Source organism: Heterocephalus glaber, unplaced genomic scaffold (genome assembly GCF_053883595.1).
Source record: "Heterocephalus glaber isolate CG9 unplaced genomic scaffold, H.glaber_assembly_v1.0 deba00001724, whole genome shotgun sequence".
Lineage (NCBI taxonomy): Eukaryota > Metazoa > Chordata > Mammalia > Rodentia > Bathyergidae > Heterocephalus > Heterocephalus glaber.
In genome coordinates, this window is record NW_028258435.1 from 8935700 (window position 1) to 8959364 (window position 23665).

The window sequence follows — 23665 nt, forward strand, 5'->3', positions numbered from 1 at the left end:
CACACAGGTGATGGAAACGGATTGATCCAACTCCCCAGTGGGAGAACAGCCACTTAGTGATGTGAATTCTTAAGGAATAGCACACCTCTGCAGCTCCAGTCCCTGCCACAGGGCTGAGCCCTGGTCCTTGCATTTGGCATTTGACATGTTTGTTTGGCCCAGTGTCTCCACAGCTGCGATTTCCCTGTGCACGGATTGGGCTGCCAGCATGAGCAACTGCCTTGAAGGTGGCCTGCTGAGGTTGCAGGCTGATCCTGGGGATGGCAAAAGTGGCTCTTGCCCTGGGTAGACCCCGGCAGTGGACAGTGCTCAGAATGAGCCCACACAGTACAGCTGGAGCCCTGTTGTACTACATTCCTAAATCATAAGCTTGGGTCTTCATGCTCAGTAATCCTCTGAAGATGAGCATTCAATGGTGGTACACACCTGTATCACCAGTACTCTAGAAAGCTGAGGCAGAAGGATCACAAGTTGGAGCACAGCCTGGGTTACTGGCTGGCCTAACAGGACATTATCTCAAGATGAATTAAAGGACTGAGGACGTGGCTCCGTGCAAAGCCTCAGTCCCCACCACACACACCAAAGTGAATTTGCAAAACAGTCAGGGAAGCTTTTTTGACAAATGTCAGAGAGATGTGAGCATTTTGGAAAGTTGAGTGAAACAAAAAATAAGCATATGTTGAGAAAGAAAATAGCCTCGCTGATGAGAAAGAGGCCAAATCAAATGTGAGTGGGCAGACGGGAAGAAAAAATGAAAGCAGCGCTGCTGATGCTCGGGTTATTCCGGGAAGATCTGTTGCCACCCAAGCCTGAGGTTAGCACTGTTTCTACGCAGCCCGAGAGCCAGGAGACCCAGTAGCATTTTGTGCCCCTCCTTGTGTGCCACAAGGTAGCACACAGTCCTCTGATTTCTGAAATATCAGCATGCAGCTGAGCACCGTAGCGCACGCCTGCCATCTGAGGCTGAGACAGGAGGATCCCAAGTTTAAGTTCAGCCTGGACAACCTAGCAAGACCTGTCTCAAAATAAATTTTAAAAATAAAGAAAAGGGTGTGAATGTAGCTTGGTGTGATGCTCTTGGGTTCAATCTGCAGCACTGCAAAAATCAACCAATCAATCAATCGATTGAACAACAGCAGAATCAGGATGTCCAGGTCCCTCTTTTTCTTTCTCCCACTTTTGTTTTCTTCATTCCCTGCCTCCTTCATCTAACAAGTGTAGGCTGCTTTCTGGGTGCCACCATTTGTGTTGTGTGCACACAGCACATGAATCACAGAGAGGGCAGAGGAGAAAGAAAACCAGTCAGCAAGCTGAGCTCAGGGAACTATATGGAGCCACAGAGAGCCACCCAGGCTTATGGGAGCAGCAGGGGGGAGCCTCACTGCAGAGGAGGGGTGCCCTCGGTGAGTTCAGGGACAGGTCATGCCCAGGTGACATTCAGGGACAGCAAGACAGGGGTGAGGAAAATGCATCAATAGGAAGTGGTGTGGGAGAACTCTCAGAGAAAAGACATAATCCCAGCACTCCGGGAGGCTGAGGCAGGAGGATCACTCTGAGCAACATAGTGACTTAGAGATAGCCTGTCTCAAAATAAAAAGGAGGGCAGATGATGTAACTCAGTGCAATGACCTTGAGTCTCATCCCCAGTATAGCAAGAAGGAGGAGAAGGAGGGAGAGGAGGAGGAGAAAGAGGAGGAAGAGGAGGAGGAGGCGGCTGCGGAGGAGGAAGAAGCAGAAGAACTAGTATGTAAGAGGATTGCAGGAGCAGGAAGAGCCGCCTGTGGAGATGCCAGGTGTGAACTCTACATGGTGGGAGGGGCAGACATAAGTCCCAAAGGCTGCAAAGGATCAGAGTGAAGGATGAGCTGGGAGCTTTGCCTTTCCACCCTGACAACTGTGGCATCCGAAGGAGAATTTTAAGCAGGGGAGGATCACGCCTGGCAGACACAGATAAACTCTCCAGTTGCAGCAGGAGAGAGACAATGCTAGGAGCTGTGGTTGTACAGGCCAAGGAGGCTTTTATTTATTTACTTATTTTTCCAGTGCTGAGGATTGAACCCAGGGCCTTCACACTGAGATACATCCCTAGCCCACTATTTATTTATTTACTTACTTTCTTACTTATATTTTGTTTTGAGACAGAGTCTGGCAAAGTTGCCCAGGCTGGGCTGAACTTGGAATCCTTCTGCTTCAGCTTCCTAGAGCACTGTAATTGCAGGCTTGCACTACAGCGGGCTCAAAGAGGTCTTTTCAAAGAAGGAGGCTGCTGTGCACGGCGTGGCTGAAGGCGACTCATCAGCTCCTAGGTGCAGAGCTCGAGGGCTGCTGCCCCGGGAACTCACGGAGGATGCAGACCACCGCCACAAGGGCCCCATGGGGACGCAGCGCTGTTACTGTTCTTTCCTTCTTTTCTTCCTTCTTCTCAGTCCCACCCTCTCTGCCTCCTCTTCCTCTCCTCCTTTGAGACCTTGGTTGAGAATCAGACCCCTGAAGGCAGAGGGTCACAGGGGCCGTGTGGGCTGGGGTCCTCAGGAGTCCATCGGGGACATGGTGTGAGAGGTACAAAGGGCAGATGCAAACCGTAGCACCATCGCCAGACAGGAGGCCCAAGCCACTTCCAGTAAAACTCCTGAAGGACCAGAGATGCGCTGATGCGTTACTTAGCCAGGGTCTGCAAGCACATCTCCAGAGGAGCACACGGAGAACCTTCCCTAAGCAGCAGAGGATCTTTAGTTTTGTGCTCAGCAAGGTTTAGAAACTGCCAGACTTGTCAAACTCATCAAAGGCAGGGGCCAGGCGCTGCTGCGCCTTGGTAGAAGAGAAGTTCTTGCCTTACCCAAAGGACAAAGACCGGCTGCTCTCAGGTGGCCTTTCCCTCCTGGGGTCCATCCTAACCATGGCCAACAGATGCTTTCTTTAAAAGATGAAAATTAATGAAATCAGGATCCGGGACCCCGCAGAAGCTCTTCAGACTCCTGGAGAAGTGGGCGATGTCCAAAGGTCCCCGCCACCTCCTTTCATCCTTGCCTCTTGTCATCCTCCAGCTCACCCACTCCTTACCAGCCCAGTGTCTTCTACACACCGGAAGCACAGGGGTGGGACTTGGAGCAGTGATTGCCCCCCTTACAGGGGGAGTGGGGAGCACTGCTCCTCGTGGGCAGGGGCCGGAGAGCAGGGCTCCCAGGTGCAGCGCAGTCACAGGGGGAGGAACGAGGGGCTCGTTGGCCTCTGGCCAGGTTGCTCTTGTGGGTGGGAACACGAACTAGTGTGGTCTCTATGGAAGGCAGCACGGAGAGTCCTCAAAAGGCTAAACTAGAAATTCCATTCAGCCCAGTCTTCGCCTTCTAGGTATCTTCTCAAAAGGGTTAAAGACATCGTATCACAGTGATCTGTGCACATCCATGTTTATAGCAGCACAATTCATAACAGCTAAATCTTGGAAGCATCCTCTATGTCCATCAGCAGATGAATGGATAAAGGAAATGTGGTGTTTACACACAATGGAATACTCCTCTGCCATAAAGGAGGAAAACAAATGTACTTTGAGATCATAATGTTAAGTTAAATAAATCAGACACACAAGCTTAGGTAGTGTTTGATTTTTCTTATATGAGAAACTCAAAGAATAAATAAGAGCAAAATAAAAATAGGTAATAGGAAAAAAGGAGATAGAGTTTTCATAAAGTTGCAAGGGATCAAGAGATGGGGTAAGGAAGAAAGAGGAAGGAAATGTAAAAAGCACTGAGATGTGTTGTACCCGTGCACCTCTCACCATGAGAAATGTGATCATCACATACTGCAATCATGGACTAATTAAAATAGGAAGCAGAGTCTGAAATCAGGAGAAATGGGTTTCAAGGTTACACACATACTTGCCACCTGTGTGCTGCTGGGTGTGTGACCAAGTGTTAGGGACTTGCATCTTTAAGCAGCAAGAGTCCAGGGTGTACACCTCCCAGGGTCCCAAGGAGGGTCATGAAGACAGCACGCAGGAAGTGGCTGCCTTAAAAAGTCACAATCACCCAGAATTTGACTGGAATTCTTAAGCTCCACAGAAAAGCAACTCCTCCAATCAAATTTGATTATTCTTCAACCCCGATTCTCACCCTGTGTTCTTTTTCTTTTTAAATTTTTTTTACTAGTCCACGTTTGCAGTAATGATTACATTATCATTGGCACAATTTGAAGATGTTCATAAAACACCCTTTTTTTTTTTGGTACCAGGGATTGAACTCAGGACATTGTTCCTCCCAGGCAGGGGTGGCACCACTGAGTTACATCCCAGGCTCACCTTAATTCTTTTTATTTTCCCTTCACTTCCCCTGTCTCCTCCTTCCCTCCATGTTTTGGTTCCATCTTTTATGCTTTAGCTCCTTCCTTCCTTCCTTCGCTTTCTGTCCTTCCTTCCTCCTTCCTTCTTTCCTTCCTTTTTTCCTTGCCCCTCCCCCCCACCTCTGAAAACTTAGCAAGTGCTATTTCCCCTACGAGAAGGCCTGATGCTTTTGACTTCTCAGACACAAGCAGAGGGGACCCCTGGGGCTACAAAGCTATTCTGGGTTCCTGGGAAAGAAAACAATGATGCCAGTCGGGTAGAGCGTATCCTTTAGAGTTAACAAGTTTAGACTAAAATGTAGATACTTGTAAGATTTGTCTCCATGGGAAAATTACCTTATACTGTGGGCTTCCAATTCCTCACCTGGAGGCCATGAGATCCAAGACACGTTTGGAAAGAGGAATCACATTTTCTCTCAGATCAACTTAGTCATTTTAACCATGAGTTTATCAGAGAAACTGGGATAGATGTTTTGCTAACAACTCACTTCTAGGTCACAGTTTTCAAAAAAAGAAATTATTTTTCTCTAGCTCTTTTTTCTTTTCATTTTTTTTTGACTTTTATTTTTATGAGTCCATGTGTGCAGTACCTAATGATCACATTCCTGGTGGGAAGTTGGTACATGCACCTAACACATCTTAAATCTTTTTCATCTGCTTCCTCTCTCTTCTCACCTCCTCCCTCATCTCTTGGTCCTCCTCCAATTTGCAAAAGATCCATCTCTCTGTTTCCTATTACTGAGCATTTAGTTTTTTCTTTATTTACATTTTTGAGGTTTTAAAAAAAGAAATGAGGGCCGGGGATTTAGCTCAGTGATTCCACTGCCTGCCTCGCAAGCGCAAGGTCCTGAGTTTGATCCCCCGTACTGGGAAAAAAAAAAAAAAGGAAATGAGTCTTAGGATTGACTGTGTTCCTGAGTGAGGCACCTCTGTGTCACAATTTGACAAAGTCCAGAAGGCCTGGGGAATGAAGACTGGTAAGAAGGGTCAGAGAAGCCCCTGAGATCTAGAAATGCTTCTAAGATCTGCGTGGAAATCCAGAAAGCAACATCAGGTGCATCCACGCTCAGGGCTGGTGGTTTTCTAGACAGGGCTTATCCAGGTCCGGGTGTCCAGCAGACAGCATGGACAGCAAACAGGCAAGGTGAGCATCCAAAAGGCTGGGGAATTGATGTTTTCAAGAACTTCAGAAATACATCAACTTTGCAAACTTTGTCCAAAAGTGGGCAGGCTGGGATGAAACTCCAAGGCAGAAACTCAGGCCTGCAATGAGACGGGTAAGAGCACCCTGACTCTTGCTCCAGGGAGAGCTGGTGGCTGGAACCAGTTTCTGGGCAGGGGTGCAGGACTCCGATCAAACAACAGTGGAGACTGCCCAGAGAACAGGGCCGAATTCATTCAATCCCACTAGGATGCCAGTGTGGTTCGAACCAGAAGGTAGGGTGGTTAGGACAAGGATACTGAGAAGCGTGAGGGGCGCTCGCCGAGGGTCCAAATTTACAGGCTGCCGAGCTGCTCAGTCGTCGAGATAAATGATATTCTAATGCAATGGTTAGAAAAATAAACACTGAAACAAGAGCAAAGATCCCTGGTGAACCAAATATCCAAATGCTAAGTACAGACTGAAGGCGTTACTGAGCTCCCTGCTGCTCGAGCTGCACAGCGGCTCTCGTGCTGGCTTCCCTGCAGCCAGCCCTTCTGTGGAGACGGAGCCCTGAGCTCTCCCAGGTCCCTCCTGGGCAGCACAGGTGGAGGCTGAGCCTCGGGTACTATTTGGGGGTCCCACAGCAGGAAGGCCTCACAGGCAAAGTGGAATGTTATTGGCTAGGGTTTATCAGGAGTTTCCCTCTATGACTCCAATCCATTTTATCATTCATCTGTTAGACTGGCCAAGATCCCTGAATAAACTTTCTGACCTGGAAGTCTACTTTTTCCTCTTTTCATAAATACATAAAAGAAAACTCTTTGTCCAGCTTTGCTCCCCCTCCAGCCTCCTCTGCTATTCTCCAAGGATGTTTAGTGAATATCTTCCAGTGTCTACCCTGTGGAGAGTGTGTATATGTGTGTATGTGTGTGTACACAGTATTTATGGGTGGCTGTGTAATGTGTATATGTGCTGTGAGTGCACGGTGTATGTGTGGGCACTTGTGTATGTTAGTGGTGTGTGTGTGTGCGCTTGTGTGTGTGCCTGTGTGTTAGTGTGTATTTGAAGGCCCTGGAGCATGAGCAGAACAGGCAGAAAACAAGAGTCCACCCAAGACAGAAAGAGGAGCCCAGCAGGAGAGAACCAAGCACAGAAGGTGGAGAGGCCCCGGGACCCTGCGTCCCCTGGGGACACGGAGTTTGCAAGCAGGCGAGCCTGGATGCAGACAGAAGGTCCTCCTGCTTGTGGCTCAGCTGTCTGAGGACTGAGTTTGGTGCTGCCCAGGAGGTCAGGTTCTCACACAGATGCCAAGTCTGTGCATTTTGCTCTGTGCAGATTTCACCTCAGTTCAGAGGAAGCAACTGGATAGACATGCCTCTGGGTCTGGCTGACATCATGGGATACACACAGGGATGAGATTTCCTGAGCCTTGGTTTTCCCAGAGGAAGAGCACACTGGACCAGGCCAGGTCCTCCCATGCAGCCCCGAAGTACCCTCTGCCCACCTCCCAGAAGCCCCTAGGAGAGTCCGACAGTTTATCCTCACAGGGCTCAGGGCTGCGGGCCCACAGGCCTCTGGCTCTGTGGGTCACACTGAGTACCCTGGCTATTACCTTCTGAAGTGCAACCGTGGGGACAGCCACACAGGAGAGTGTGCTGAAAGAGTTCCTGTCACTGTTACTCCACACGGGACCATGCCTACTCCTCACAGGTCGCACAGGACTCTGCATCCCAAGCAGGAGGCTCTGAGCAGCCCCAGGGCTCGGTGGCCCTGGCCTCAGCTTTTTGAGTCCCACACTTCCTGTCCTGGCCAGGTTGGCCACATGTGAGCGCAGCCCTTTGTCAGAAGGTGTGTGATCCTATGACAGCTCTGGGAGCTTCCCACTTTTCTGCCCTTGTTTCCAAGGTTTGACACTCCAAACTCTCGGAAGAGTGAAGGCAGCAGCTGGAGAGAAGTGGAGATCCATTTGCAAGATGCTGTGTGGGGAGTTTTTCCCTCTCCCTTTCCCCTGAACTGCAGTAAGAGTGCAGTGTGACTAATTACACCAGAGAGGAAAGCAGAAGCTCTCGAGTTAAAGTATTTTGGTAATCATGTTTACTGCCGGTAAAGTACGTCTGCATTAAATAAGTCAAAACACAGTGCGCGAAATTTGGAATGACTCCGTGAGCCTTGCAAGGATGAAGTTAGATGTAGAAATGATATAATGTCCAAGTCGAAACGCTAGAAGAGAAGATAAACCATCTGCTTCAACTAACTCAGATCCACTTGAAAATGCTAATTGTATGGCAGTAGAATGATTAAACTACATTTAAGAAAAACTTTTTCCGTGAGAGATGTGCTCTGCTGTTTGGTGAGATTGGGCCCCCACAGATGGAAGCAGTGTCACTTCCCGAACAAGGTGACCATGCGTGTCTCAGGGCGTGAGGTGTCTGCCAGCCTCTGCTCATCAGGCAGGCTTGGTCCCGCAGTCCCTGTCTCTGCAGATGATCCTGAAAAGCAATGAATGCTTCCAAAGGCCTGCAAATATCAGATGAGCCATCTAGACCCTAATCTCTGGTTTTCCCGCTCCAGCTTCAGTGCCCTTTTATTGCTTTTCCTGGTAGAGGATTGAGTCCTACATGGATGGGAAAATACAACCCAGCCCCAATGTGCTGTCAGCAGAGCTGAGAGAGATATGCAGGAGTTTCCAGACTCAAATTCCAATTCTTAATTCATGGGCAAAGTAAATATGGGGAAGAGAAGCCAGGATCATTGTTCACTCCAACAGAAAGCTGCAAGGTGGGGCATATGCAACGTGCACGGATTCCCGCAGAATCCCGCTCGCTCTCTTTTGAGTGCACACCTGCAGGGCACAATGACACATTCACCTGGGGAGTCGGTGCCTGGGCACAGCACACCTTGACTCTTCTTTGGCCCATTCACTGCCCCTCCCTCCCTGCTCCTTCCACTTCTTGGTTGCCTTCCCAATGGCAAAAGCAATTCCTACTTCCTATTGTCTATCTCTTCACTTTGCTCTTTATTTGTATTTTGACTTCTCATAGAAGAGAAACCATGTGATATTTAAGCTTCTGTGTCTGATTTCATCTAACATTATGGTCTTGAGGTGCATCCATTTTCCTACAAATGGCTCAAGTTTATCCCTCTTTATGGCAGATTAGTACTCTGTTGTGTATAAATACCACATTTTCTTTATCCGTTCATCTGTTGACAAACATATAGGCTACTTCCAAGATTTAGCTATTATGAGTTGTGCTGCTACAAACACAAGTGTGTAGGGCTGGGGATTTAGCTCCATGGTGCTGACCCCTGCCTCGAAAGCACAAGGTCCTGAGTTCGATCCCTGGTACAAAAAAACCCCAAAACCCAACTCTTACAAACACAAGTGTGCATGGATCAGTGTGATACAATGTCTTTAACTGTTTGGGGAAGACAATGAAAGAAGAACAGCTGGGTCAAATGGAATTTCAAGTTTAACTTTTTGAGGAATCTCCATACTGATTTCCATAGTGATTGCACTGATTTACATTCCCACCAATAGCGTAGAAGGGTTCTTTTTCCCCCACAGCCTTGCCAGGATTTGTTATTTTTTGATGTCTTGGTAATGGCCATTCTTTCTGGGGTAAGGTAGAATTTCTGTGAAAATGGAACAAAGTCTTTGCATGGGTGGGCTTAGCCAAAGGGCACACCTTTCCTTTTTGATGTGGTCAGTGGTGTCCCTGATAATACAATGAATAAGATAATTCTGACATTGCTTTTTTGAAAGCCCTCTGCATAACTGCTGAGCACTGTGTGTATTGTTTTGGTTAATCCTGCTGAAATGTCTGTGGCCATGTATGAGTTTGCTAAGGCTACCATAACATAAGAGGAGGAGAAAACAATAGAAATGTATTGTCTCACCATGCTGAGGCTGAAAGTCTGAATCAAGGGGCGGGCAGCTGCTTCCCTCTGAGGCTATGGGAAAAGATCGATTCCAGGCCTCTGATGCCATTGGAGTAGCTTAGGGTCACCCTGCCCTCCTTATTCTGACTTGCTCTGGAGGCCTCTCCTCCAAACAAGCCCCCACTCTGAGGTACTAGGGGTCAGGACTGCAGCCAGTGGACTGCATAGGAGGCACAATTCAGCCCCCCAGACCAGCACCATGGTTGTTACTATTCCTGTGCTGCAGAAGAGGCAACTGGGCTCTGAGATCAGTCCTGTCTGGGCCACAAGGCCAAAAGGAAGCAGAATATCTGCAGACTTGTAGGTCCAAATGGAGAAGCTTTGCCTTCCTCCTGAGAAAATCCTGTTCACTTCTGCATGAGGTGCAGGCAGGCTGGAAGCAAATGCTTCAGCCTCTGACTGCTCCCAGGAGACAACTGAGCCTGGAGGACTCTGTCTGGGACTGCTTCTGCTGGAAGGAAACAGAAAGGGTTTCCACATCTCCCGGTCCCAGCCCCGTTGGCATTTGTCTTCTGCCCCCAATTCTCAGGGTCCCAAGTGTGAGCTGCTGTCCAATTCTCAGCCACCACCTTCCTCATTGGTTTCAGGACAGAAAGTGGGGTGCTGAGAAGCCAAGAGAATATTCTGTCTTCAATGGGAGAAGGGATGTTCAATAGCTGCAGGTAGGCAGTACAATCGAAAACCATGGTGGATGTTTAATTCTAAATTTTTATTGCAGTAAAAGACACACTGGCAGGAATTGCCCTCACAATCCTCCCCTTTGCTTCCAGCACACTCATCCCATCATCCTTGCCACTTTCTGCAGCAGCTCTGGAGTCCTCTTTCCTGAGGGTCTTTAGCTGCACTGTCCTGGCTGCCTCTGTGTCTTGAATGGATTCAAAACATCTCCTTTCCGTGATCATTTTGACTTTGGGGAAGATCCAGAAGTCCCGTGGTGCCAGACCTGGTGACTAAGGTGGATGAGGATATAGCATCATTTTTTAGGAGCTACCTTTTCATTGGCAGCAGCAGTCACATTTTTTTTTAATCACACTTCATAAAGACACTCACGAAAGAGAATTCCAGAGCTTCTTCAGAAAGTGGCAAGGGTGATGGGGTGAGTATGCTCAAATGAGGAAAGTATTCTGAAGGATATTAATGGCAACATGTCATTTCCTGTAATATATTTTTTAAATTAAAACATTCACTAATGCTTTTGTTACACTGAATATATACTGTTTACTCCGTGAAGAGCTTTCAATTGTCAGGACAAATCCCTAGAAAAACAGGTGACTTTGGCTTGGGCAGAGGGAAGACTCAAGTCAACAGAGAATCACTGTGGGCTAAAATACTTGAAAGTAATACAATAGAAGAAAAGCAAGAGTCCCGGTTGCTGGTTAGAAAGAAAGCCAAAGATTGAAAATTCAATCCAAGCTGTTAAAGAAAAATACTCACAGTTATAGCTTTATTTTCCCCAAAGACTTCAGTAGAATTAGTCCTGGGTGGAATTAGTCCTTCAGTGGAATTACGTCCTTGTGAATCATTCTCATGAGAACTGCACTGGTAATTTAAAGGCAGTAAGGCAGACAGAGCAAGGCACAGTGTCTCACAGGAGGAGGTGACAACTGGATGGGGCTGGTTGGTCACCTGTCTGGGCACAAGTACCACTGCATAGGAAGTGGAGAGCAAGTGAGCTCTCCAAGGGTCCTGTCTGCAGCAGGAGGCTCAGCACGGATTCCTGGAGAGTTGTGGTCATTCAAGGAGAGGACTCACACGCGGATGCTGGAGTGAGCTTCACACTAAGATGTGCACAACAAATGTCTGCAGTGAGAAATAATCGCATTGTCGGGAAGCACAAGTGGAGACCAGGGATTCTGTCTGTATCCAAACCTCCCTCTCCTAGCCCACCAAGAGAGAATTCTGTACTAATCTTCAAAGATATCTAATGAAGGGGCTGCGTCATGAGATGGAGAAATAGACTAACATCTTAAACACTGGTGAGGCTGGCCGTAGATGCAGACAGAGGGTATGACCTCAGGCAGCTGTGTAGCCCAAGAACAACTGTGGGCTCTTGCAGGGGGAAAAAGAACAGTGAATCTCTAGAATGATGAGACCATAGGGTGAGAAATGTTGGCGAGTGTGACTTTTTCCTTTGTCCCGTGGATGTTCCAGGTAGAGACTTGCAGGGGCTAACTTGACTGGGCACCACTCTCTCCTGCAATACCTTTTTCCTGACTCAGTCTTAGGGGTTAGATCTAAATGTCCCTCAAGACACTTATGTGTTTAGGAAGGTGATTGAATTATGGGGTTGCTACAGGGGACCTAGGAAGTGGGGCCTGTTGGGAAGAGGTGGGTCACTCATGTCTGGAAGGAGTATCTCCCTCCCTGGCTCCTCCCTGGCTCCTCCCTTCTCTCACTGTGCTTCTTGACCACATGACCAGAAGCTCTCTGCACCACACCCTTCCACCATGCTGTTTCTGCCTGAGAGCTGAGCACAGACTGAAACTGTGACAGCGAGGCTTCCTATAGCCCAGAAATTCTTACCCCATACTTCAATAGTGTCAAGTATGTATTGGCTAAGCTTGGAAGTATTCTTCTCCCAAAAGTCACCATTCCTTATTTGTAAATTTAAACAAATTATGTGAACAGACCAAGACAGTTGGAGGAGGGCAAAGGTAGTGACAGAAGTCAGATATGTTGTCTTCGGGTAAAGCAAGACAGTGTGTTGTTTACTCTGAAGTCAGAGTTATAAAAATCTACAGTTTCATCTGAGGAAATGTTTATTGTAACATGACCACAAAACAGTGAAATGAAATTTATACATAAACATGGCTATGCTTAAAAATAAAACTATAAATAAGAAAGAAAGAAACTGGGCAAGATGTGAATTAAGCCGTGTACACTGGTTCTCCATGTGCCATGGTAGAGAGATTTTTCTCTTATTATTTCTTCTTATCAAAAAAATGAATGATGATAAGTATTTAAAACTTTATGGTTGAATAAGTAATAACCTTTTACCATGACTTCAGATTTCTTAAGAATGACTGTCTGATAACTGTACTGCTCTTTGGCATGAAAATTCTCTCTTAGAATGACATCTACCATCACACAACAAGGACACAAAGCCTTGGCTCTTGCTTGTCAGGCAAATTATAAATCTTTAATATACACAGAGAGCTGGAAATTTCTTGTAAAAGCACTCTCCCAAACCCAAGTTAGGTTAGGTTCCCAAAACTACGTTGTATGGTAGGTGAAAACAGGATTAATACCCTAACAGGGCATACAGAGACGGAGAGCTAAAAGACTGGGTGTGGGTAACTGAAGGAGGACAAGACATTGCCAACCATGAAAGCTGCTGATTTCTAGTTTTCTCCTTGCTTTAGTATCTGTTTTTTCTTTAAAAATGCATAGTTAATTTCAAGTAAGACTCTATAAAGGATTGCTTCTGCTTGTGTAAATGGCAGTTCATAATTCCTCTCTTAATATACATATTGAACAATGTTTAAACAGAGAGTTCCATACTGAATTTTAAGACATAGGAAGTAACCAGTGTATTCATTTGTACAACCGGGGTAACCTATTTTGGAACAGATGTGAACATGTTTTTCACATACATTTCCTGAATATATGGATATTCACATAAGACATATCACTGAAAATTAACACTCTAGCTTTGCACTGGCTTTCAGAAAATTGAGACTCCCTGCTAGGGATTTTTTGACTGGAAGTCCAAGGGATGCAGAACATTGTCAGTGTCCCCTGGTTTTCTTGAGTCAACGCCAGGCAAGCTCAGGTGTCCCGAGGTACTCCATCCTCCACCCCAGATTTATTATCGTCTGTGCAGTAAGAACAGAAAACATGGCATTCCTCTGTGTGGTTATGTCTTAGCATAATAATCTGAGGGCATTAAGTGATTTATTTGTATGTGCTTTGTTTTATTTTATTTCAGTTTAGTTTATTTGATTTTGCTGTTTGTCTAGCTTTTAGATTTATGATTTAGCTACGAGAATAGTTACATATTGTGATTGGCTGTAAGAGAAGTCAGACTTCCAGACAATTGGAATAATTTTTAAATAAAATTTTATCATTTGCATTTAGGACTTTCCCACAGATTCCTAAAGTAAATCCCAAGAATGTAAAGCAACATTTTTATAAAGTCATTTGCAATCACATATCTACATGAATCAAGATACTTGAATCTCATATAATCATAACAAAATATCAGAATAAATTAGGTGGTAGCATTCAGACTGAGGTCCCAGATTTCCACTATGCCAAAATTGCTCTGTTTCTTAATCACTTGATATTATAAGAGAATGTTATAAATTTGAGCTCATAAAACACATTCGTATTAAGAAATTCTGACTGCATCTGTCACCTGCTTTATATTGTACACATCTATTGAGTGGCTCATGTGGCAATACGATCCTCTTCTTTAAAATTTGAGAAACATTAATGGACACCAACACTAGACCAAGGGTAGTGATCAGACCCATCACTTTGATGGCTTTGGCCTGCTCTCTGTACTACATTGCTCTGCTCCACTAGCACTGCAGTGACTTTGTAGGTTGCCTGAGCTCCCAAGATGGGCAGCATTTGCAAACAGGCAGTCGGTGTCCAAATGTCAAAGTGGAGCAGTTTCAGATGCCTAGAGTTTAGTCTGTGTGAAGTGCAGAGGCAGAGCTGGCTGTTCCCAGGGAGCCTTTTCTGAGCTCTGTAGCAATCCATCCCAGGCTAAGACACTGGGAACACCAAGTAAGCTACTGGCTGGAGGCTAAGGACCCTGGGCAGTAGCTTATCAGAATAGCTTTTCATGACTGTGCATCTCTTCTGTCTTTGAACTGAAGCCACTCTGCTGACATGACATATCCAAGAGAAATGGTCATGGGATTTCTCAGCACCCTACAATCACCACTGAGGAACTAATTAAAGAAGCCACCCTAAGCTTTTATATCAGAACATATTAGTCACTTCCTCAACACCAGGACAAGATACCAGCCACCTGCAATTTAAAGGAGAAGAGGATTATTTGGGTCATAGTTTCCAGTTGGTTCAGTCCATGGTTGGCTGGCTCCAAGGCAAAAACAGCATGGTGGAAGGACACAGTGAAGGAAAGCTGATCACCTCCTAGCATCCAAGAACCACAGACAAAAATACGTCCTTCTAGGTCATGCACCCAGTGACCACCTCCAAACAGGCCCCACCTACTAACAGCCCATTTAGCCATGAACCCATCCACAGATGGATCCACTAATGAGTCCAGTCACCATCCAAAAGCCCCACCTCTGAACACAGGAGGCTCTCCTAACATAGTTTTCTCCTGTGACTCTTCTCATTCTTTCTGTCCAGCTACGCTAAGGTACACGATCTGCTGCTTTTTGCTTCCTACCCCAGGGTTTCTCTGTTGCTGTTAAGTGGGATTTGTAAGACAACTTCTCAGCTTTTCTGATGTCTTTACTGACTTAAAAGCTGAACAAGGGAGTTTCTACCTCAATGAGCAAGTCTTGAACATACGAGAATGGAAAATGACTCATCAATGCATCCTGTCCACCCTTCACTCTGTGTACAGCAGTCTGAGGGTCCTCAGTTTTCTCAGGCAGTGATCAGATTGAGAACACACCTCCTGTTTCGCTTTGCCTTCTTACTGTTTCACTCTTTCCCGACATCACTTTATGCCCTGGTCTCAAGCTCTGCTTTCAGAGCCACTGACCTAATATTGACCTTCACATTTTATGTTTAGCCTTGGCCCCTGGCGTAGCTGCCAAAGAATCCCATAAATTTCATGCGTTAAGTTGAAGCAACAGTTCTCACTATTTAGCCCACAGGAAATCTATGTGGGGTATTGAAGATCTAATAAGCGCTGATGATGCATTCTTATCCCAAGACACTCTCCTTTCAGCATGGAAGACTGAGAGGCAAACAGAAATTTCAATGGGAAGGGATCTTTCGTTTTATAATTCAGTTAAACTTTTGTTCATTCATCTTGAGCTACTGTATCTTCCAGACGCTTCTATGTACAGAGAAAGGTTGACATGAAGCTGTTTGCAAATTGATCATCTCAAGGAATGGTGAAATCCGTCTGACCTGGAGCTGTCCTTTGATAGTACCTGTCTAGGAAGGTATGTGCCTAATGTGTCTTTCACATTCCCGTAAGAGTCATAGGGACCAGATCATGACAGTCTCATCCACCCAAACTCCAGGGTCTCATTCAGCCTCCTCTTTAGGACAAATAAGAAGCCACTCTCAACTGGTCACATTCACAATAAAGCCTATTTGCCTTGAAAAAACTCTTCATTTATACAGATGAGAAGACAGATCCAGGGTAGAAGAACTTGCAAATAAATAGCAGAGTTTAGTCAAGAATCCACGACTACTCATACAGTCCTCTTTCTTCACTGTTCATTCATTCATTCATTTATTCCTCCATCACTTGATTGGTTAATTAGTTGTTTCATTCTTTCCCATTGGTTTATGAGTTCATCTTGTTTCATTCATTGATTCATTCACATGTTTAGCCAACCAAAAGCCTCACCAAGATCTTGAAATGAGAGGTTGATTTCACTTCAACGAGAATATCACAGACACACAAATATACAAGTGTATTTCCTACCGCCTATGAGCTCTCATATGCAGAAACTATTTCTTAATGGTTGCCATATTTCCACAACTACTGTGGCCCCACCATGTCTGCCATCTTGTCCTTCTCCCCCTGGAGTCAGTAGGGGACTCTAAGGAGTTTTGAAAGCCCTGGAGTTGAGAAGAGCTTGCAGACCCACAGACATGATGCTGCTATTGGTCACACCTCAGGTAAAAAATCAGAGTCACTCCTAGGGCTTCGGACAGAAAACACCACATAGGAAGCCAGTTGAATAGGTAGTAGGAGAGTAACAGAGCACGAGGGACTCGCTGAACAGTGAGGGGCAGGAAGTTGTTTCCTTGCCTAGGCTGAGGAGCCAAGAAAAGAGGTGATATGGTGAGGCCATGGAGTCCAAGTCACCCAGTGAGAATTCAGCTCATAAAGTATCTCTCTGGCTGGTCCACCATGGGAGACACCACTGAAGGAGGAAATAGGAGGAAAAGCTAGCTTCTCCCTTCCTCCTCCCTGCTAATTTTCCACTAGGGCTCCCATTGTCCAAATTGGGATGAATATCAGCTGGCCAGCGAGACTGGAATTGGGGAAAAACAAGGAAGTAATAAACAGACAAATTGTCCCGGACAATGCTCCCTGCCCCTTCCAGTTCTAACATCTCCTAAGTCTCTAAGCAGATCTTGGTCAGATCCATGGTCCAGAGCACATTTTGGTTTAAGCAAAGAAGTGCTTTTCATCTTGGAAGAAATGCCAAGGATATGTGATTCCAGGCTCTTAGTTTTTTCAGTTTGTTAAACAGATGAAAATATGCTATTCTAGACTGTGCCTTAATAACCTACACACGTGCCTACACAATGGAGGAAAATAAATATTTGTATAAAGAGACAGAGACATGGGTGTATAATCTTCAAAGGGAATTTCTCATCAAGTAGAAATGTAAGCTAACATATGTTATTAGAAAACAATATACCTTTATTTAGTTCAGTGTCCTCTAAACAAAGTCTGGTTTTCATGTGCACAACCATTCTAAATCTACCTTCCAAAAGACAAGAGGATCCAGGCTGGGAAATCTGAAAGAAGGAAAATTTTCAGATAAGCATCCAGAGAATGGCAAGGGAATGATACAGCATAGCTAGAAAGCAACAGAGAAGAGAAGTCACAGGGGGTCACCCCCTTATGGAAGTCAACCATCGGAGGAAGTCACACCAGCCAGACTGTGATGCTGGGGCCAGAGGGGACAACCTGTACCCAAGTGGCAGGACTGAATAAAAATGGGACAGAGAAATCCACACACTCTGTCTATAGATGGCTTCATTTACCAAAAATAAACACATATTAAACCAGCTTTTATTATATACCCACTGCATAACAGATCTATGGTAGATGAATTCTATGACTGAATTAATCCCTTTGCACGTTAGAGAAACACCTCCTCATGGAGATAAAATAAATAAGGTCACGTGTACAAGCCAGACAGTCTGATCCAGGGAAAGTTATCAATAATTCAAAGCCACTTTTAGGTGACTGTGATTTCTATTCTTGTCACTATATATTATCATTTTATCATCACATATGCATATTTTAAAAATAAGATTTTAGATTTATTCTACCTCCTGCATTTAACTATGACTTCAGCTAGTTACATACTGTAAAGTAGAAATGCTCTTCCATACATTTTCTTATGAACTACAGTTGGGCTAATCTGTCAAGAAGTGTGGAAACCCAAAAGCCATCGTGGTTGGGCACTGGAACGCATTCCAGTGGATATTTTGGGTTATTTATTTAGGCTCACTAAGACAGCACACCAAGCCTATATTCAGTGTTCTTTCATGCATCATTTGATTTAGTTTTTACAGTAAACTCCCAAAGTACAAACCCTCTCCCTTTCTCTCTCTCTCTTGGAACTGAACCCAGGACTTTTTTACTGAGCTACATCCCCTTCCCTTTCTGGTTTTTATTTTGAGGCAGGGTCTCAGTAAGTTCCCCAGGCTGGGCTTGAACTTGGGATTCTCCTGCCTTAGCCTTTCACTGTGCTGGAATTACAGAAAAGACCCCCAGCCAGGTGCTGACAGAGCTGGAATTCATCTGACCTGTTGACCACATGTCCAGTGGTCTCCCCACTGTCCTGTCCTCCCAGATTTCCAACCCAAATCCCCTGCCTGGTTGCCCAGGGAGCCCACAGAGCCATGGAAACTCTTCCAAGCTTAGCCCAGCGTTCAGCCCAGGTGTTCGATTCTTGGCCTTACCTGCTCTAGATTATGCTTTCCAGGGACTTTTGTGAAGGAGATCTCACATAATAACCCTATCATTAGTATTACCATCATTATGATCATAATCCTGTCTCTGAAATAATTTCCATAAAATATATTTACTAAAGGAAAGCAGCACTTGAGATAAAAATGCTAATACATCCCCATACCACACAATCCCCAGATGGCCTTGTTTTAAGTGGAAGAAGACACCATAATAATAACCACGATTACCATCAGTTCCACAGGGTGCAGATGTGGATGCGACAAAGATGCTGGGATGCTCCCATAGAAGTTCAGAAAATCTTTCTGTCCTCCATATGACACAAAGGCATGAATCCAGTTAAAGAACGGGTTCTGTGCACTCACATTTTCATCTTCCTTGCATATCTATGCCCCAGATGGCCTCATGTTTAATGGGAGGAGAATAATAGTCACTTTGTGAGCCATTTGGGAGAAATTACAGAAGTATGGGAACTGCCCTGGGTATCTTTATTCAATTTTCTCTCATTTCCCCAGCAGTGTGAATAAAGAACTGCATAGTTTAGCCGAGGGTGCCATCTTGACTTCTAAAGGGAAGGACATCTAAAGTGAATTCTCCTCTGACCCTTGGGACCTACTTGGACTCATGCACAGGAGAACACAGCAAGCCTGTTCCTTGCCTCATGCTCCCTTTGCCCCTACACACACACACACACACACAATGACACAATAATGACACAATATGTCTTCACATCTCGGATACCTAACTGTAAGTGCTTCAAAAATTGAAAAATATTTTACTATGTTTTTCCCTTTTGCTTTTAAATTGAAACTTCTTGGCTTACATAAATACTGCCTTAGGACAATCTACCAGATTCTAGTAAAGATAATGTTTTGATCTCTAACTTTAAAGTCCAAGACTTTGTGTTATTTAGGAAGAGAATGTGGCGTTGGGTCTCCTTGCTGAGTGAGGGGACAGGAGAAAGGCGCTCTGTCTTGATAACACTGGGCAGAGGTCTTCCCTGGGTGGCACTCTAAAGCTCAACAGCTCTGGGAATCTTTACACTCCCTGGGATTCCAGGCGTCGGAGCAGAGAAGGATCCATATCAAACTCACTAAGAGATGTCCGAGCTAGAAACTGGCATCAGGATCCCAGCCTCTGATTCACCACATTTCTGGAGTGCCAGCGATGGTGGACACAAAGCCAGGAGGACCCAAAGTCTTGAGTTCTGTAGTGCCTACAGCAAAGGCGTACTGTGCTAATGACTTAGCAGTAGCAGAACAAAATGTCCTCACAATGCAAGCATTGAAGAAGAGACACCAGAGATCTTTATTTTCCAAATGAGTGATCCAAAAGTTGAAAAAGCTGAGTACATTTGCTAAAAGTGGTGATAGATTCAGGTCAAAATTGACTGTACCCACTCCCAACCAAGCGTTCTTTCCATCCACCACAGAGCATGATCCAGATCCCATGATCTTATTCCTCCCAGCAGAAACCCCAGTGCCTCCACCCTGAGGGCTGAGGCTTAGGCCAGCCAGCCTTCTTGCCCCATGTCCTATCAAGCTCAGTATAGACACCTGGAGCCATAGACAGGCAACTACTGCTTTAGCTGGCAACTGATGCCTGCTGCTTCCCTAATGAGAGTCCTCCTTGTGCAGTTTCCATCCTGCCCAAAGGGAATGATTCCTGTACCTCATAATTCTCCACCACTCCCTTCAGAGCAACAACATTTTTATCACTACTTGTGCATTTGATTCAAGAAAATAAAGATGCTTTTGAGAACTATTAATGCATCATTTAAAGTTCTTTCCTTCCTCTCCTTATTCAAGTTCTAGTCCTTTTTTTTTTTTTGGTACTGGGGATCAAACTCTGGTCCTTGCGCTTGCACAGCAGGCAGCAAAACCACTGAGCCAAATCCCCAGCCCCAAGTTCTAGTCCTTCTTAATAATACACGTTATGTATCAGCCTCATTATGTCCTCAACAAATAATCCTCTTTTCTCTAAATGTGTGCTGTGTAGCACAGTACACACCAGCCATATGTGGCATTCTACCTGAGGGTGAATTATTTAAAACCGATGAGATTGAAAACAGGATTTCAGTAGTCACATTTCAAGTGCCCATTAGCCACAGGTGGCCGGTGACTGCCACACTGAGTAGCACACATATAGAGCATTTTCATTGCCACATAGTTATATGGAATAATATTGCTCCAAATGCTAAGGATACCTTTTAGAAATAAATAGCTGTATTGAAAGGTAGGATCATAAAGTTTTTAAATGCAAAAGACTTTGGAAAGCACAGAGCCCAAGGCTTCATTCTACATAAGAAAAAATGTTAAAACGATTGACGTTGCTGATAGGTGACATGCAGACGCTCTAGGAAAACTATCATGTCAGGTGTGCATTTATCTCCGGTATGTTTCACCTCCAGCTTTAATTTGTAAGATCTTTGAGGACAAAAATGACTTTTCTTCATTTCTGCATCTCTCAATCTTGATGCCACATCTAACAGACACGGGCAGGATGAGAATAAAGTCCAGATGAATCCACGTGGACAGGTGCTGGGGTGTATCTCCCAGCCCGGGGCAAGGTCATTCCTGAGAAAAGGCACACATGTGAAGAACTCTGTGAGGACACAGTGAGTATAGTCAAGGAGTTGTCAATGGGATTCAGATTTTAGAAGTTCTATCCAGATTCAGACCATCTGGGAGGGTTGCACTACAAGTTCTAACCAACAAAATTAACTCTCATTCCTCACAGAAGGCTGAGAGGTTTCAGGAGTAAAACTCGAGACTCTAGATCAGGAACTGAACTAGAGGAAAGCAGAACCCTGACCCGGAAGAAGCAGAGAATGAGGCAGGTCACTCTGTTTATAGACAGAGGGTCCAGTGGGGTTTCTTTCCGAGCTCTTGATGTCCTGAACAAAGAACAAGGCAAGACACATGGAAAAGGCAGCAAAAGTGTAGAGTTACTGAAGGTGGAAAATTAGTACACTCTGCAAGATGAACGCAGCCATTGAATGGCTCACAACAGCCCTGAAGGATAAAGGAAAGGAGTCTTTGTATTCTAATTTCTGGATTGGCTCCCTGCTCACACAAATTAGGTATCTAGATAGCTGTCCTATAAAACGCTCACTTTCCTTGGTGCTGTGTTTAAACTGCCCATGGAAAGACTTGCCTGTCTTCCCCTAGATGTAGATGAAGGATGAAGATCAGTGTCTTTTGATTGGCTATGTGTCTGCATACAGATGAACGATTGAAAGTAGCATCTTCTAATTGGTTCTGCAAACAGCACCAGATTCAAATGAAGGTTGAAGATACCACATTTGGATTGGTTCTTGTGCAGTGCTCAGGGGCTCTAGAGTCATTTTGGGTCCCGTGTTTTGTGCATATCTTCTGAGTCTTTATGACCTCTCAGTTGATTGTCTGGTTTTCCTATCCCTAATCTCCTAGGCAGAAACTAAGACTCAGCAAGAGATGGGACAAAGACCATCTTCAAAATCATTTCAGACCATTGTTAGTCCTGTAGACCTCCTCAATTTAATGAATACAAATCTGCAGCTCCTTCTTCCCAATTTCCCTCCATGGGGAGGTTGGCTGAGATCCAGCGCCCTGCTGGGGGTGGCCAGGGCCATGTGACAGGGGTGAGGTCTGGATTTGGGGGGCAGCCCTAGGTCCCTCCATTGGGCACTGAGCTTGTATGCTTAGAGCATGAGAAAATAAGGCCACCAGAAGAAGAAGTGCAAGTTTGTATTTTTAAAAAGCCATGAATGTAGCTAACCTAGGAAAAAGGCAAGATTTCATGGGATTTCCGGTCACTGTTAACTTTCCTCTTTGGAGGACAATCCCTATCATTCCGTATGAGCTTTGGGGTAGATGGAAGTCCTACTTCTCCCTTGCCTAGTGGGCACAGGACATCCAGACGGACTCCGGCAACAGGGATGTGCTCTCTGGCTCTGTGTGTGGGATCCCCTCCTGTGGTCTCTTCAAAAGAACCAAAGCCTTTGCAGGAATTTCATCCTCCTTTCCCACCTCTATGTAAAGCAAGATCCAATTAAACATTTAAATTGAAACTTAAAGCCATTTCCTGAAAGAGTTAACATACTATAACCCATCATAAAAGGAAAATAAGACCCATTTATACTCAAATTACACAGGAGTCTCTTGCCTCTATCGGGCTCAAGAGTATTTGCTCTTAGAAGCTATTTTTTCCTTCAAAACAATAGCACAGGTGCATAGCCCTTCAGAGTACAGCCTGCCCGTCCTGGGAGGCAGGAGGGGGATTTCACACCTGTTTCTTCTCTTTATTTGCTCCTGGCCAGGCTAATTTGTCCAATGTCAAGATCAGCATGGCCAAGTCTGCCAGGGAGAATTACCACCTTGCAGCACAGCAGCCTCACTCTGGGCATGGGGCTTCGATTTTCTGGCTGCACAGCTATTCTGTTTCATAGCATACTGAAATAGGACTGAATAGTGATAAGGATTTAGAAAAGGCTCAGTGTTTACTGACCTGAGAGAGAGAGGACAGAGTAAGAGGAAAAGGAGAGAGAGGGAGGAGGGGGGGGAGAGAGAGAGAGAGAGAGAGAGAGAGGAAAGAAGATAAAGGGAAAGAAGAGAGAAAGCAGTTTTGACTGGCATGTTGCTAAGGGGGATGGAAGAAAAGGGACATTATTTTGTGCTTTGATGGGCTACAGGTGAGTTCTAGGAAAACACGTCTAATCTTTACTTCTTGTGTCTCAGAAATAGATGGTCACCTGCTCAAATATGTCTGGAGGACAGAAAGGAAGAAAAGGACTTCACCCGTGCTCAGGACCTGAGTGTCACCACGTATCCAGGGTCGGGAGGGAGGCTGTGCCTGTCTGCACCCCTCTGCCCAGAAAGCTCAGTGCAGCCAAGGCATGACCACTCACACAGTAAGACATAAGCCAAGAAGGTATTGCTGAGGAGAGCACAGTTACATTGCATGCAGTGGTGACCACCCTACAAAGTTTCTGCTTTAATTTGAATCTGTGTATTCCTCATATTTCACCCTTAATTTTCTCTGGGATAGAATGGCCACATAAGGTACATTTTTAAAAAACTGATTTGAAGCTGGGCATGGCGGCACATGCCTGCAATCCCAGCAGCCTGGGAAGATGAGACAGGAGGGCTGCCAAGTTCAAGACCAGCCTGGGCAACTTAACAAGACCCTGCCTCAAAATTTAAAAAATTAAAAAGGTTGGAGATGAAGCTCAACGTTAAGGCCTAAGATTCCATTCCTAGTACCAAAATAAATAAATAAATGAAATTGGTTTGAAATATTAATTTAAAATAATGAATTGTTAGACTTATACAAAATTTTAAAAATACTTCCTTACCCAATATTAGTAGATGACATCATTCTAGCATTTACATTTTCAGATATGATTTTTATAATTCTAATGGAAAACCCAATATCCTATAGGTTCATCA

At 45.1% G+C, this 23665-nt stretch overlaps 1 long non-coding RNA gene across 7 annotated transcripts in view; it reads right to left on the reverse strand.

Moving 5' to 3' along the window:
- Positions 1-7504: 7504 nt before the first annotated feature.
- The window catches only part of LOC110346378 (uncharacterized), a 90506-nt gene continuing 74345 nt past the window's right edge, over positions 7505-23665 (reverse strand). For 5 of the 7 annotated variants that reach the window (XR_015446765.1, XR_015446763.1, XR_015446764.1 and 2 more), the window contains one exon: positions 19521-20812. This is a non-coding gene — a long non-coding RNA (uncharacterized LOC110346378). Of the gene's footprint in view, positions 11216-19520; positions 20813-23665 lie in introns of those variants that run through there. The other 2 variants (XR_015446767.1, XR_015446766.1) reach the window with 2 other exon arrangements.